Source organism: Amphiura filiformis, chromosome 11, assembly GCF_039555335.1.
Source record: "Amphiura filiformis chromosome 11, Afil_fr2py, whole genome shotgun sequence".
NCBI lineage: Eukaryota > Metazoa > Echinodermata > Ophiuroidea > Amphilepidida > Amphiuridae > Amphiura > Amphiura filiformis.
Window position 1 is genome coordinate 3,256,572 of NC_092638.1, and position 16,911 is coordinate 3,273,482.

The 16,911-nt window shown below is 36.0% G+C and overlaps 1 protein-coding gene across 1 annotated transcript in view; it reads left to right on the forward strand.

Annotated features, from left to right (window-relative positions):
* LOC140164231 (uncharacterized) overlaps positions 1 to 16,911 on the forward strand; it is a 446,047-nt gene that overhangs the window by 86,338 nt on the left and 342,798 nt on the right. The gene's annotated exons all lie outside the window — the stretch shown is intronic.

Sequence of the window (16,911 nt, forward strand, 5' to 3'; positions counted from 1 at the left end):
ACATATATCCAAATAAAGATCCAGTGAAATTAATGAGGTGTCACTGAGCTGGAATACTTTTACTTTCACCTTCGCTTTGTTCCTCTTTCCTTGAATAATTTTCAGCTGTTAAGCAAAAACAACACTACAAGATTCCTATTGCTGCCACCAGAGGTTCACTGCTGCCTAGCATCATCATCATCCTTAGGCTGCGGAGCAGGCGACAACAACTTTCTTTTAGCTACATCAGTCTTGAGCCTTTGCTGATAGTTGACCTTGACTCAGCATGATGGATGTATTTCCAGAACAAGGTTCATTGCCGTCCGGGTTTCCTCTTGCCATGAGTTGAGACATATGATGCATACTCTTTTACTGGCTCATCGTCAGGCAAGCGGAGTATATACCTTACAAATTTCAGTTGACGAGTCCTGGCTTTCTCAACATGTGGTGCTGTCTCTGTCAGATTGTAGATGGTAGTGTTTGGTATTCTGTCTACTTTCTTGATTTTCAGCATAGCTGCCTAGTTACTTCATTGTACTCTGTGGGAACATGAGTGGGTACTCGGGAGTACACACATTGGAATCCCAAGTACAGTACACACTAGTACTGGATTGGTACTACACTGGTACCCTAGCCACAAAGTAACTAGGCAACAGTGTACCTTTAAGGTCGGAAGCAATAGGAATATGGTAGTGTATTTATAATTGTAACTAAATCTTGTCAGTGGTCTACACAAATATGTAAGTCACTATTTGTGTGTATCATTTCTTGTGTACTATTTAATCATCAGCTCAGAGACCCCATCTTTTTCAATTTTATACACTATTGTAAAAGAAACCTTGTAGAGCTACATTATATACTACATTTGTTCATATTTTTCAAATATTTATATTACAAAAAGAGTGAAATGTATCATAATTTTTTGATGTACAGATTATTATTGATTACATACAGATAAATGAATACAATTGTGATGGTCTGGATATTGGTAGTAAATAAAGACACAAGAGTTAATCCTGTTGCTGTTGTGGTGTACAGAGCTGCCAACCCTTCTTGATCCTGCACAATACTTCCTCATTTGCTGACAATCTTCTGTCTTCTGCAAAACATATTAAATCTTCTGCATTTGCAGCCATCTGGCTAAATATTCTGCATTTACAGCCATCGGGCTAAAAAAGCAAAATAAAATCAATTATAGGCCCACTGTCCTGTCCTTTGAAAAAAAAGGTTAGGTAGCCTTGGAAAGGCATTTTTAAGGGTCACAAAAAGCTAACATCCAGGAGCTTTCGGGAGGGCTGATCCCAAGCAAGGGCCGCTGTCCTTGGTGCGAGAGAGCCACATTTTAAGCTTTTTTTACACTTGGCAGAAATCTTCTGCATTTTCATATTCCAATGTTGGCAGCTCTGGGTGTAACCATTTGGTAGTCATTGAGTCATTGGCACTCATGCTGGGGAAGCTGCCTCAAAACCCTATTACAGGTGTCATTGCAAATATTAAATAATGCCCAGGGCAATGAGGTTTAAATGATCTTCTGAATGAAGTAAAAAGCATATTTGACATATTTCTGACTGGTTTACACCTCATTTTGATTCGCAGATTAAATGAAAGAAAGTATATCTGTTAAAAGAACATTTATACTCACTGTGAGAGTTGACCGTGTTCTCTCAAAGCTGTTGTAATTATTTCACAGTTTGTCCTCTTGGAGATTCTAAATGATGGGGACTGTCTTTTGAAAATGAGGATAAGAGCTGTATTATGCTCTTCTGGTCTCTTCAAGAAAAGCTTTATAGGAGCTGCTTGCACCTGTGACCATTAAAGCATTAAGAATTTAACAAGTCATCAAGAGAAGCGATTGCTCTTGCTCCTCTCAAAAGGCAGTCCCTGAAATGAGATGTTTTTGTAGGATTAATATACTTAAGGGCCCATACCTATTTACCAGTGCACAGCCTTACCCAGCCAAGTTGCAGCTTGCTTCAGCTTACTGCAGCCACATTGTTTAAGCTCCCATTGAACGATGGATTCCCCAGACAAGCTGGGGGAAAGTTACACACTGATATTTAGGTATGGGCCCAAATGGAGCAATTGATTTTCAAAAATTCCAAACATTTGCAAAAATTGAACAGCATTTAAAGTTATTTTTGTTGAGGTTTCCAGCATTAAAATAAGAAAACAGAAAACTAAATCTTATATAATTTTTCTTAAATATACCTTTTGGAACACTGGGTATGTACACGATCAGTGAAGGATGTTTTGATTGGCAGGCTCGTCCCACTTTCCATTTCAAAATGCAGGTACCAGTGGAAATTTATTTGTTGTCATTAATCTGGGTGATCTGATCAAGCTTAATGAATCGTATTTCATTTGTATAAATTTTCTTGCCCATCTTATTTGCTGAAAATGCCATGCCATCAAAAATGGGACTTCCAGTTCCAATACTCAAAATGTTCTAGTTCCAATAACTCAAAATTAACTACAGCTTGTGTAATAAATGATTTTGGTATGTTTGGTCTAGTAATGAAGTTTAGATATATACAGAGTGTTCAAAATGATTGGTACCCATCAATATCGGGTAAAAGGTAGGGAGTCGCAGTCATTCCTTCAACATAGAATTGACATGCAAATTCACTCTCATATTTCTCCTCTATTATCTTTATATCTACCTCCAGTCCTTAGCACTAGCTTTGAAGTTCAGCATGTGCTGCGTTGACTTGGTGTGGTTTCTTGCATGTACATATGCAGCACATTGATCATGCCCATGAAAGTATGTACTCCAGGGGTGTGAGATACCAGATATTTATCTGTTTTCAGATATTTTTTTTTCAACTTTCAGATATTTTTCTACACTTGTTGTGTTCAAAAGTATGTATGGTTTATATAATTTTAGATTTTAAAAGCTAAAACAGATATTTTTACAAAGACACACTCTCAGGCCTGATGTACACACACCAAGTAAGGCTAAGCTGACGAGAACACGCTGAACGTCAAAGCTAGTGCCGGTGACTGGAGTTAGACTAAAGAGTCACCAATGGAAGCAACAGGATTTACATCTTGTGTCAAGTATATTATGCAAAATGCATCTATTTTCATGTAACTGTAATAGTCAGTCTGTGTGTGTTGTAACAATTTAAGGTATATAGCCATGTGCAAAGTGCCGACTCTGAAACAGATTGCCCAACAGAGGGTGTATATGCAGCATTACTTTGATTTTGTTGTGAAAGGGTGTGACCACAATTAAAACCAGACAACGAGGCGCAGAGTTGTCTTCGTTTTCACCAACTCAGCAGCCAGGGTCTTGGAACTACCAACTTGTGACTTTACACTAATTCCGTGGCAGCAGGTCATGTATGATACATGTAATTTCAAAAAACTGAAAATAGAGATCTATCAAATGCTATGAAAATCTGAAGTAGCCTGTGTGTTTTAGGTACTGCTGTGTGATCTGTTTTGGAAACAGGCCTTAAAAAAGGCCAATGGTTGCAATGAGACAAGTAACATAATACGTTGTTGGGCTGGAAAAACCTCGTATGTGTCTTTAGCCCCTGAACATGTTTAAAGCAAAGCTGCCAACAGGTTACCTCCTATAGGAGGTTTTGCATTAAACTTGTTCAGGAGCCATAGACACATAGGAGGGTTTTCTTGCCCAACGAAATGCCAAGCCAAAGACTAAAAACGATGTGTTGTTATGGTTACAGTTACTGTATTGATAAGTATTGATCTATTGTATTGATAAGTATTGATCATACATATACTTCCTCTATTATACAAGATGTGGTTGTGTCATTAGTTAATGAAATAATATTTTACATGTGGTATTCTCAATGAAACTATGGTTTTGATTTTTTTTTCAGTTGTGAATTTTGTTGTTGTACTTATACAGAGAGAAATTTGTACAAAGATGTTGTGAACAGAAGCCAATTTAGTTGTGTTTAGGGGTGAATTCTCAAAATATGAATATCCTAAGATATATCTTGAACAAGCTGTATCAAGTATCAACCTCCCTATAGTACAGCTGATATACTAGTATCATTGTGTAAAACCATAAGGCTTAATGTCTCAACGCCAGCTGGCTGGTGTCGACAAATACTAATTTACTGTGCAGCCAAAAATTGTTACGAAGGTGTTGAAAATTCAAAACAAACTAAAATTTGCAGCAAATCATACCTTACCATGATATCTCCTCTTTCGAACCATATATCCACATCTACATTTTCAAAAAAGCAATTTTTTTATTATTAAAATTAATGTGCTTCAACTTAAAGACTTGTTTCTCTGTACATAATTAGTAACTGCAAATGTGACGATATCATTTTAATCCATATTGAGTGCTTTTTATGAAAATGCAAAAATCTCAATTAAAATTTATGACATATTCCTCATTTACTCGCATTGGGTCATATCGTTATGAATTCGGCAGAGTGACGAATCGAGCATTTTGAGCAAATTGAGTTACTGTATGCCTGTGATTATGTTTCAGGCGATCTTTCGTTTCCACCAAAAATTAATGATAAATCTTACTTCCCGACGTAGATATTGAAATTGTGATTTGGACGAATCGCGCCTAAGTGCGATTAATGAATTTGACCAAAAGACGAATCGTATATACTTAGCTGTACAAATCAGGTTGATAAATTGTATAGTATAGCTGAAAACTCCGAATTTTCTATATTACATGTCATATACTGTTATTTTTGATACCAATGGGTAGCTATAGGTAACTTCTATCTAGTGATGCCAAAATAAGTACAAACATTCCCCACACGATATGGCTATGGCGTAATTATGTCAGAGCGCCGTCGCAAAATTGGGAAATTTATACACAAAATATAGGCCAATGTTGTTATATCTACTTTAAAATCCTTGATTTCAACCGGAGTTTTCACTAAATATTACGGGGATGACTAATTATAACTTACATACCAAGTTTAGAATCTATAGCATTAGGACAATCAATAATTTTTACACAAAAGCCCTAAATCAAGGATGAGTGCTATAGTTTACACGTAGTTGAATGCGGATTCGCCCCGTATGTAACTCTTTGTGCAGTGGTTGACACTTTTTGGATTTAGCATAAAGCCGAATAGCTGTAAATACCTGTTTTGAGCATGTGTACACCAGTGCTGAGCGAATGCTAGCGATTTGAAGCTGTACCCATTGAAATGCGCACTGACATCGGGTGTAAAATGGTATAAAAGATATATATCTTGGGATATTGTTATGAACATCTTCCCCTGATATGAACGTCATAACTATTATATTGAGTTCACAGTTTTGTTTGCTTATTCTAATTTCTGGCATAGATGTCTGAAACCAGCATGTATTTTATTAGTACCCATTACAAATTTTGATTCCCCAAAAATGGGGAAAATGTTTCCAATAAAGAAATGTGATAAAGATCCATCTCTGCCTTTTTGTTTGTTTCATTTTTGTTTTACAAAATTATAACTTGATCTTTAAACTTTATTATAATCAGACCTCTTTGTAGAGGGGGAAATGCATGAATATTACCATTTTTATCATATCCCTTGGAGTTTAGCCAAGAGTGGCGATATCGATATCACAATAGTAAATTCCTTTTGTTTATAGACATGTTCTATTTTTGTTTCCCGTTGTTATTCTGGCATCTTGTCAATGGTGACTTAATCACACAGTATGAAGATACAAAGGTCAATCACCTTGAATGTTGATACCATATGTGCCCATCCACCACAAACTGGTCGTAAAGTCGGCATTCTCCATTTTGAGATACAATCAAAAACAGTATATGGATTTCTATGTAAAATATACTAGGAATTTGACCTTTGATGAACCATAACTTCACTTCCAGGTGTCTGATGAAGCTGGTTGAGGTGTCATTTTAAAGCTGAAAGTAAATTCTTTCAAAATCTGCAATAAACAGAAAATGACCTGGAGCTGACTTTACTACCACTTTGTGGTGGATGGTCACATATGTGCATGGCATGGCCAGCTTCTTCCACCTGTCTCCAAGCCAGGAAATATTCATTACTTCCTGCTATTTGGCACGTTTTATTTTGTTTGAATTTCTTGGGTTTATAAAAGTATAATCTCACATAATAGGTAGAACATTGTCAGGCATATTAGTTTTCAGGATAAATCCTGAATCCAGATATTTTTTACCTATTTTCTCTGTACAAAGATAATAATTAACTTTTTACCTGGAGTAAATGTCTTGAATATTATCAAATTAAAATGAAACTCGGTCTTTTAAGAAGGCATGTTTCAAAAAACATTGTGAAAGTATTGGTTATTGGTAAAGTGTACTTGGCAGCCTTTTTCACATTAGGGAAGACAAATTGTAAGGATAACAAATCAAAATCTCAGATTGATCAATAATTTTGCTCTTGAAATATTGGTAACTCTCATCTGGACAAATTAGTTGTATTGCTTGACCTGAGTCTCTGTACGTGATAACCAATGTCACAGGAAGGTTTCTCACATCAAATGAACAATTTGAATGGTAGCGCAACATTGGAAAAGAAAAAGATCATGTAGAGTGGCAGAAAACTAGCCTAGGCCCGGGAGGGGAATAGATGGCCTAATTTTTGAACACATTTTATCACCTGTGTGGCCTCGAAAAGAACAAACTTTTGGCCTTTGTGTCTTTTGACTGCTGCTCCCTAATCATGACCAGGGCATCCCCGTATTGACAGTACTGAGATTATGTGACTATTAATCATGCTTTGTACAGCAATAAACTGCATGAAAATGATTCTCCCATTACCTCTATTAAAAGTGTTACCATTGCTTTTACAAATTGCCTTTTATATGCCAAGCTGGTTCAGCATCATATTACTGCAAGGTTAAAATCTAAAAAAATCTAATTCTGCCCCTGCAGCAAACAAGAAAATTGGAACCAAAAATAACAGGTAGCCTATATGTATACGTACAATACTGGTGACAGACATCCTGCTTTAGTTAACATGCTACAGATGCTTAGTAATATACACCATTGCTGCACTTTGTTTGTTATTAATATTGATAATTTAATACAAAAGAAATGTGACCATCCACCATGAACCCAGTGTAAAGTCCCCAGTGCTTATTCAGAGATATGGACCAATAAGCACTACAGAAAAAAAAGAAGGAATTTCTAGTGTGATATATCCTTTTTTATTTTATGGAGATTTCAACTGTTTAATAACCTAATAATATACTCAAAAGTGCGACTTTACACTGGATTTGTTGAGGATGGTCACAAATATGAGTTGAATAGTTTATTCATTAGAATAGAATATCCATGAACAAAGAACTAAAAGCACAGAAAAATACTTGGACGAAAACAAAAAGACATTAATTGCAATATTTATTACAGACCTAACACAAACACATTTTAGTATAGGAACTCTTCATATGTATAGTAAGTTAAGTAAGTCAACAAGAAGTCAGTATTTTAGCAGATCAATAAGTCTTCTAAACTTATTTAAATCCTTGTGAGTTGTGTTCATCCAAATATATTTTCTAGAAATTGGTATCTTTGTAACGGTGATTTAGGGCTAGCATCTCCTCAAAACTTGTAAATTCCTTATGTGATGTACTTCCAATTATAGAAACTTGAAAACGGTCTAGTTGAAGTATTGTAGAATTTTGTATACATGTATGTATCCACTAAATTTCCGAAAACCTAATGTGTGTAGCATATATTTTTACAAACAATTATAATCTGTTATCCCTGGTTTGGTGTTTGATCTTAAAGCAGTAATGGTTTTGATGGATTTAAATGTTCTTTTAAAATAAATTCATATTCATATTAAATAATAAGGTAATATTCTCTCAGGGAAAGTGACAAATGTCCCCAGGCTTTGGTTGTGACCATTGGGCTATTCCAGTTGTAATCCATACACCCTGTGGAAGATCTTAACCTTCCACACAGGGAGTAAATTTCAAATGAGGTTACCTGAATGGGTGCATCCATTTGAAATCTACACCCTCTGTGTGGAACATTGAGGTTATGTCTTCCATTTTAAAAACTATTTTAGGTTGACCAATTCTGCAGTTGGAAATGTTTGGGCTATTCATTTTAGAAAAACAAGTGAGCTTGTTTTGAATGTCGGCAAAATACCACAAAAACTTTGACCCATGTTTTCCTGAACTGGGTTATCCTCAAATTACGCTTGACTAATGAATGTTTGCTTTGTTGCTATACTTAGTCCATCTACTTAAAAAGGGTAAACTTTTATATAAACTACTTAGGAAAAGAAATTGCTTGATACAGTCATATATATATATTTTTTTTGCCATACATTTCAGCCATGTGCAGCATGTTGTAAAAATGGTACGTTTTTATTACTAGATTATTTTCATTTGAGTTTACAAAGATAATGTAATAGGTTATCATTGTCATGGGAAATACAAATAAATAAATATAACAACCCAGATGAACTTTCATCCTTCTGAATTGGTTTCCAGTAGGTCACATATTGTTGAATTACTTTACTTTGATATTTATTTCAAGAGATAGTATCCTGATAATTTGAAATTTTGATTTTGTTTTGCATTTGCATATGTTGGTTATAAGAGCCTTAATGTTGCCATATGAGTGATGAAGAAAATCTTTAAAACCTAACCAGTATTTGTGCTTTGTTCTTGATCGAGGTGCTTTACAAACGCCCGTAATGTATGTACTTGGGGATAAAGATATCAGTGTAATACATGATAAAAATACAGATGGGTTTAGTAAACTCCTTTCCAACTTAGTTTTCTTGTGAAAAATTTGTTTTCAATATGTGGAGTGTATAATGAACATGTCACTCATGTGAAACATTTGTAACAAGTGATTATATTGAACCTTGTATTTTATGTTTATTCGTTATCTTTAATACAAAGTATGGATATATGTGATTAAAGGTTGCCTTAGATTGCAGAGTTACACAACCAGCTTGTTATTGCTGCTGCCCCCAGATGTACTTTGTACACTGCCATGCAGCTACTTCATTGGTACTCTAGTATGCCCATGATGGTTCCCACAAGGAGTACCCTTGTGGGTACTGTAAAGGGTACTGTAGAGTATACACATCGGAATTGGTATAGTACACACACTGTTACTGGACTGGTGATGCGCACATCTGGTACTAAGTAACTAGGCAGCAGTGTACCTCTAGGGGTGGCAGCAATAGGAATCTATACACTGATAATGCTATCAGCGATGCCAACGCAGGGTTGAGCTGCAGAATTGGGTTAGTTGAATATTGCTTGCTGCGGCTCAGAAAATCCTGTGGCAATTTTAGATTTCGGTAAGTGGGAAGTATATTCTAATGTCATTTTGAAGCACATAACCATTATCTTCCATTTGGTATCAAATATTAATTTTCCTGAGAACCATTGTGTTTGATGCAATACGTTATATATTTCAGTTCAGATGCAAACAGCGATATATTCATTTTTCTTGTTTTGAGATACAGACACATATAACTTGTTAAATATAGAACATAATAAGAAAATATGTGCTGTTAACATTGTTAAAGTAATGTGTGAATTTAAAGCTAGCATTATATGACTGATGTTGATGGCCTTAATGCAAAATGTTTACGGCATATTCCTTATTTACTACTCTGTCCGCCATGATGTGTGAATTTATTTAGTACCTGTGCTGAAATGCAATTTCTTTTAATGCCCATTCATTCCAATATTGTATATTTAATGTGTGTTAGTGAATAAATTTAGAGCAGTATTGAACAAATGATTATGATATTTTAGATAAGATGTTCAACATGTTTCAGTACAGAGCAAGTTACAAAATATGTGTCTTCAGTCTAAAAAGTACAATGAGGTAAAAAAAAATCAATTTGCTAATTCTTGGAACCTGCATATATCTGCTGCTTCTTCAGTCCTGTACACAAAACTCTGTTCACCAACTGTTGTACACCTTTCTGGGCCATCAAGATTCGAATAAGGTGTTTTTTTTTTGTTATTTAATATAACCACATATTCGGGGTCCACTCCCATTGTGGCCTGTACACCATCCGCGATAATCAACTTTTGAAAAACACCCTAAACAAGGATTTAACCCTTGGCTAAAACGACACCCTAAACAGGGATTTCATTCCTAACATCAAATTTCATACCCTAAATTTCATTTCCGCGTATTTAGAAATTGCAATTTTGATACCGTCTTTTTTCCAATTTTTCATGTTTTTGACACCCTAAACGCAATACGTGCGTGATCGTGCCTACCCACTAAAAAACGACCCTTTTTCAAGCGTTTTCATTATCGCGGATGGTGTACAGGCCACAATGGGAGTGACCCCCTGGGCACATATTCCATTATTATACTTTCTGGAATATTTCCAAGACTATTTCAAAATAGGCTATTCCAGTTGAAATCCATACTCCCCTTATGGAAGGCATCACCTTAATCTTCCACACAGGGAGTGTGAATTTCAAATGGGGTTATAATTACCTGAATGGGTGAATCCATTCGAAATCTACACTCCTTGTTTGAGAGAATAAGGCCATGTCTTCCAGAGGGGTGCATGGATTTCAACTGGAATAGCGCAATATTTGATCATAATTTCCATGAAATATTGCTAGTACCAAACCAAAGACCTCTTCAGTTGCTCTTCAGTGAAATCAAACAATATAATCAGCTATGCTTTAAACCAACATAATTATAATACAATCACCCTTTCTCTGATTATCATGAATTTTTGATGCATGTTCATTTCGCATATCAAATATGGTTATTTTTAGTGGAATATTATATTAACCCTAATGCCCCAAGGGCTTTTTGGTGATTGGAAGGGAAGAAGGAAGGAATAAAGAGAAAACAAACAAAGAAGTTTGTTTGGGTCAGGGTTCGAACCTGAGACCGCTCACGTGCCAAGCACTAGGTTGGTGACTGCAGGTGTTTAACTGACCGGCCAACAAAAGCCTGTGTATAATCATTTTGGGTGATTGCATCATCACATGATGTAGGATGCAATGCATGCACACGTAGTGGATATATGAGCCAGGGACAGGCGATTTGCGCGGAACTTTTTTTCCGTGCAATTCCGCGCTATTGGCTATTTTTTTCCTATGGGCAGGGATACATGATTTGCACTGAAAAAAAGTTCTGCGCAATTCCGCGCAATTTGCTATTTTTTCCGTGCAAATTGCCTGTCCCATATCTTACAGTGTTTTGTAGTACCTGGGAGTGTTAAGGGTTAATTTAGGTGATGAAGGTCCAAATCAATAGGCCTAAAGATAATACATATACCATGGAATATTAAACATTGATAAGACATAAAACTAAATAATTATGATAAGCAGTTACCTTTCCTCCTAGCCAAATCAAAAGGCAAAATATAAGCATTGTTCTCTCTTTGTAAACAGGTTTTGTTGACTTTCAGTTTGACTAGTATTTACATTTTTGATGATATGAGTTTGTACATCTGTTTTGTATGATTACAGCATGCTTGTTTTTGATAGTGTGATACACTGCATGTTATTTTCTGTGTATATTTATCAATTAAATTTCCCAAAAAGAAACCTTGAAAAAAGTTTTTGTATAATGTAGTTTATTAGGGGCCGTCCATAATTTTCGCCATTTTCACTTACGTACAAAGCGTACGTAAGAGGGAGGGAGGGGGGTAAAAATCCTGGGCATGTGTACGTAAGAAAAATGGCGATTTGTTTGAGCAATAAAAAAAATGAGAGTGAAAAATTATGGTATTTTCCATTATTTTATTCATAAGTTATAACCAATTGACCTAAAATTGTTCAATTCGTTCTAGCAAACAATGATTTTTTCTTTATTTTAGAGTCTATGCACAGTGGTCCTTTTTCACATTATGCTTAATTTTATTTCATACCAAAATACATTAAGAAAATATTTCTATCTGCGCTAGGATCAATGGCAGCAGAGGCTCAAGTGTGGATTGTCACTGTTGCGACAAAAGACATGAAACGCATATAGTCTAAATTGCAAGAATATACACCAAATATGCCAAAAGGAAGTCCCCCTGGTTCCCCTATATATGATGTGATCCCGGGGGTTCTTAGTGGAAAAGAGAGTATTGGGGTGTTCGGTAGATTTTGGGGTGCAATGGTCTTTTAGTTAAGATTCGGGCTGCATTTTAAGCTATATTTTAATTTATTGATGGCTCTCGTTTTCATGAAAATATGGTTTAAAAGGAAGGTTTTTTTAGTATTTCTTAACTTATTTGTAAAAATATTAATCTAGAACCAACTGTTCTCCTGGAACAATAGCCCTAACCCTAATCAAACCGTAACCTAAACTCTAACCAAACCCCAACCCAACATCTCAATTTTGCTATAAGTAGTACTTGAAATACTTTGCCATTTTATTTGTACGTAACTCGAGGGAGGGAGGGGGGTAAAAAGTTACGTACACTTTGTACGTAAGTGAAAATGGGGAAAATTATGGACAGCCCCTTAGTGTCTTCATGTAAAAGCGTATATCTAATGTAACCTTTATTAAGTAACTTGCTGGCACTGGTTGGGGAGCATCCTTATGCCACACTAGGCACATAAACTTTCACACTCTACTGCTAAGTATATTGCACTTGCATGGAGCCACAGGCCCCACACTGACAAGGTCGATGAGGTCCTTAACGATGCCATGAGTGGTGCACTCACTGCAACGCCTGTTAAGAAAGCTGAGAAGAGATCTGCATACCCTAAAGCTAACCCATAAATGTGACCAGAATGATAGCCTTATTGTGCTACCATCCTAGATTATAGAAGACACTGTGTAAACAAGTGGCAGGTCTGCCTCTGAAGTTACCTACCTCCAGCCATTCCTCCAGAATAGCATAGTGCTGGGCTAAGAAATGGGAGACATACATCATCCACTAACCTGAGCCCTCTTCTAATCCAAGATTGGTGAAATCTCATCACCGAACTGTGAATTCAAATGATGCAGCACATCATCGATGTCTGTGCCATCTACAAGTCCTCACATGGTGCCCCTGGACTTTAAAGAGCTTGATGAAGGCACCATCAGTTTGCTGTGCAGGGATTTACCTGACTAGCTGCGATGTACTTGCTAGGCTGTACATGCAATAAGCTTATGCTAAGATTATTTCAGAGTAGTTTCTGAATTCAAATTTGAATGAATTTTGTGAGAACAGTTGTAGACTAAATTGCATCTTTGCTTTGTATAAGTTAAAGATACAATATTTAAGGGAATTTAAATGATAAAGTGTAACTTTAATCCTGATTTTTAACAATTTAATTAAACAATTATTAATTTTGTTCTGTAAGAATGTAAATAACACACTGGGTACTTTTAACACATTTAAAAATTCTTTAAGGGGCGAAATGGTTTTTGCATTGTAGTACTGCAGATTAATCAATTTTGATGCCAAAATTGGGTTATTCCTTCATGTAATTTTACATGAAATTAGGGTTAGGGTTAGTTTAGGGTTAGGATTAGGGTTATGATTAGGGTTAGGGTTAGGATTAGCTTACACGAAATAATTACATGAAGGATCAACCCAAAATTGAGCCCAAGATGATACAATCAACATAATTGGAATATACTATCCTTGCGGGTCACTTATTAGAAAAAGATATGTTAGCCAACGTTAGCCATTTGTGCAATCCCAGAAATCCGAGGTCAAAGTTTATACAGGGGTCAAATTTCAAAATTGTTCAAATTTTGTTAAAACCTATTCCAAAATATTTCTTGGGTCATAAGGATGCAGAAAATGTATAGTTTGACATATCTACGGCTTATCGTTTCAGAGTTATGAGCAAAAAGATCAAAGGTTAACATTTGGGCTACACATTTTGATGGTCTCAACTGTTTCGTTGATTGATTGCTATCTTGTAATAGCAATCAATAAAAGGAATAGTTTTCACTATAGGACATTTGGTTACCTAGAAAACAGCAAAATAGGTCACAACCAATAGTACTGATTGGGTATTGACCCGTTTCACTATGTTACCTAGGCAACTAAACATCTCAGGTATTGCAAACTATTCCTTTTAGTATTGCAAACTATTAGAATTTTTTATTTAACAAGTCGAACATTTTGAGACCATTTTCATCAAAATCGGAGGAAATTTTCTGTTTTGACCGCGTACCGATGTGGAGCCCAAATGTTGACTTATGTTTTCTTAATCCTTATGACCACATAAATATTTTTGAATAGGTTTTTAACAACATTGGAGCAACTTAAAATTTTGACCCCTGTATAAACTTTGACCTTGGAATAATGGAATTTCACAAATGAAATGGCTTACGTTGGTTAACACATTTTCCCTATGAAGTGACCCATTAGGAGAAAATTATGCCAATTCTGTTACTCACCTTGGGCTCAATTGATTCGCTAAATCTGCAGTATTTTTGTGCAAAATCAGGGATAGTCCCCTTGTTTATATTTAGCGCAGTTAGCGCAGTGGTAGTTCCCTCGCTTTGCACCACGGAGGTCCCGGGTTCAAGCCCCGGCGCGGCCCAAGGTTTCATGTGCACTTGGTTTATCCCGATTCCATGCTCGCTCTCGCAGTTTTTCTCCGGGATCTCCGGTTTCCTCCTGCTTTCAAAAAATCGGTGATTAGTTGTTTGGCTATCAAAAACTTCCTTGGAATTTGAGGAGCTGCATAGATGTTACAATCTAAGTGCGGATAGGTTTGCGCCAAGTTCAGCTGCAACTAGCCTAGTTGATGCGATCTGATTGTGATGATCCACCATGGCACCGAAGCGCTTTGATCCCCATTACGTTTGGGTTTTGGAAAGAACCTTCTGTTAAATCATGCATGACTCAATTACAAATCTGTACATCCCTTTCTTCTTGTGTATTGATATTTTGAATAGTGTTTATCTTTCCCTAATAGATAGCGCCCTGATCGATTCTTCCTGCATATCAATATGCTTCATTTACATTACATTACAGAGATCGGACAATAATCCTACCATAACAAACCATGTAAACAATGGTCACCTATATTACAGGTGATATAACAGGTCTATATTACAGGATTAGATTAGTAAACTATGATCTATTTGCAAGTATTATATTGAGCAGGAAAGATGTGATACTATTTTTTGTATAGTAGTAGGCTAGTTGCCGGCGTCAGGTATACATACAGGGTGTATCAAAATGATTGGTACCCGTCAGTTTTCAGTGATTATGGACAGGACTGCCACGTCACAATGCAACATAGGATGCACCTAATTTGTAGACAAATAATGTGAACAATTATAAACTACAAATTGAGACCATTTTATTGTAATCCGACGCTGCATTTGGAAGCAGCAGGTTTGTCAATAAACATGAAAACTTATGGGTACCAATCATTTTGATACAGCCTGTAGAATGTTTTTTTCATGATGATGACATGTATGATGCAAACTCATAGGTGTTGTGCGAAAAAACAAAACAAATAAATATTACCATTGCTGGCAGGAGGACTCGAACCAACGATATTGACATTAGCAGTCTGATGCTCTACCATTGAGCTATGACAGCATCTAGTGATGAGGGTCGAGTTTTTAGCTTATTATACAGTGTTTGTCTGTGATAATGCCGCCTCGTGAAATAAATAAATATAAAATCTCAATTTTTAATTTAAATTTATTTGTTTGAATTTTCTAACTATATTTTCTTTAGAGCAGGGACAAATATTTCCCCTTTTATCCAATTTGACCGCTATATAAAAATCTACTTCTTTTATTACTGATTTAATTCCGCGATTTGTTCCATTAAGCAATATCAATGATTAATGTCACACATCTCACAACAGATATTTAGTTGGCTTAGTGGTTTTGCACAGTGCTGTTTAACCGGGAGGTACCGAGATCGATTCCCACCTCTGCCTGCAATGTTTTTTAAAGACTGGGAAATAATAACCTGACATTCGCCGCTGACATTCCTACTGCAGAAGCGGAGTTATAACTTGCTCCTTCCGTAATAGGGTACATTATTTTGGCACTACATTTTTTTTTTTTCACATTACTGGTATTAAATATCAAATGGTCATAATTGGCGGTCACTTCAAATCATCCTCAACTGAACGAGGTTCAGGAATGTCCTCTCATTGTTAATTGTTGGTTAACCCACCACTTGAGAATAAAGGACTATGAATAGGCGCAACAGGATTACCTACTGGATTATCTCAAGGATATAATTATGTTCTCCCTCCTTTTCTTACATCTTCTCTGATATGTGCTAGTGCTAGTGTCAATGGTTATTGTTAAAAGGCAATAAGGTGTGTAATTGCAATATTTCCTCTGAATAGGAAAGACTCTCTACATCGAGTTATGTATGCTGGTGGTTCGCAACACTGTTATTTAAGAGAAGGTATCTTCCAAATCCAAATCCAAATGCCTCTTAGATCTGGAAAAGGCGCTATATAAAACACCGAAATTTGTGGACATTACATATATACCATTTTATGAAGACCTGATCTCCGTATTTGTGAGGACAATGAGGCCCTTATATACATATAGATAGGGCTATATATAGTAGATATAGCGTCATCTAGTTAGGAAAGCCATATAAAATATATTATAAAATATATTATATATGTATACTAGCGGGAGACCCGCGCTTCGCGCGGGTCCCCGCTAGTTGAGTATATAAACGGGAGTGGTTAGTAAACGGGAGTTTTTTTGTAAACGGGAGTAAACGGTGATGATAATCATGCTGTCTTGGTGTATATTCATCCAGTAATAATCAGATGTTGATTGTTAGCTCCTGTCATGTAAGAAGCTAAACTTTTATTTAAGTGAATATCCAGATCTGTGATAATGTTGTTATACTCACTCAATCCCTCAGATTTATTTTGCCAATCTGTCACCCAATGACCCCTTTTTTCACCAGCTGCACCCAATGACTCCCTTTTTTAATAGAAATTTACAACAAATCTGCAAATATTTTAGGCGCTTCGCGCGCATTCTGAACAATTTTAACATTTTTGTAGCAATTTCAGTTTCACAAAACGTTGCCAAAGTTATATTTTACGGTTAAT